This window comes from Sinocyclocheilus rhinocerous, unplaced genomic scaffold, assembly GCF_001515625.1.
Source record: "Sinocyclocheilus rhinocerous isolate Xijiao unplaced genomic scaffold, SAMN03320098_v1.1 scaffold1294, whole genome shotgun sequence".
In the NCBI taxonomy this organism is placed as follows: Eukaryota; Metazoa; Chordata; class Actinopteri; order Cypriniformes; family Cyprinidae; genus Sinocyclocheilus; species Sinocyclocheilus rhinocerous.
Genome location: NW_015656157.1, coordinates 773,270 through 773,984, shown reverse-complemented (window position 1 = coordinate 773,984; position 715 = coordinate 773,270). Strand labels below are relative to the sequence as shown.

Genomic DNA, 715 nt, shown 5'->3' with positions numbered 1-715 from the left:
GCTTAATATTTACAAATACTAGTGGGAGTGGGAGTGTGCTCACTTGTGTGTGCGCATCGGGGCAGAACTCCGCTGTGCGCGATACAGAGAGCGCGACCATGTAATAGAGACAGAAATGACATGCCGTCATGTAAATAAGATAAATAACATAAGGCTATTTAGTTTGTTTAATAAATGAACAAGGTATAGACCTGTTCTATAGAAAATTTCACTTTAATTGACTTCTGTTGTGATCTGGCGCTATAGAGAAAATAAAACTAAATAAAATTAACTTGACCTTTAAGTGGGGCGGCCCCCTAATATAATGTCAGGGGAAACACTGAGATATATATATAAATAAAAAAAATTTTGATCCACTTCAAATGTTGACTTACTGTATATATCAAAAAGAACAGTAATATTTTGAAATATGATTACAATTTAAAATAACTGTTTTGAATTTAAATTTTCAGCATCATTACTCCAGGTCTTCAGTGTCATATGATCCTTCAGAAATCATTCTAATATGCTGATTGGCCGCAGATGCATTACTTTTTTATTATCAATGTTAAGAACAGTCTTTGCTACGTAATATTTTTTCAGAAACAAATAAAAAAATTGTATTTGAAATAATTTTTTTGTATCTTTTGTTTTGTAAATAATTTTGAGCTTATTTTTTTATTTAGTAAAAATGCGGATTTTATATATATATATATATATATATATATATATATAT

General features: G+C 29.1%; 1 protein-coding gene across 1 annotated transcript in view; it reads right to left on the bottom strand.

Moving 5' to 3' along the window:
• tle5 (TLE family member 5, transcriptional modulator) overlaps nt 1-715 on the bottom strand; it is a 45,939-nt gene that overhangs the window by 7,175 nt on the left and 38,049 nt on the right. The gene's annotated exons all lie outside the window — the stretch shown is intronic.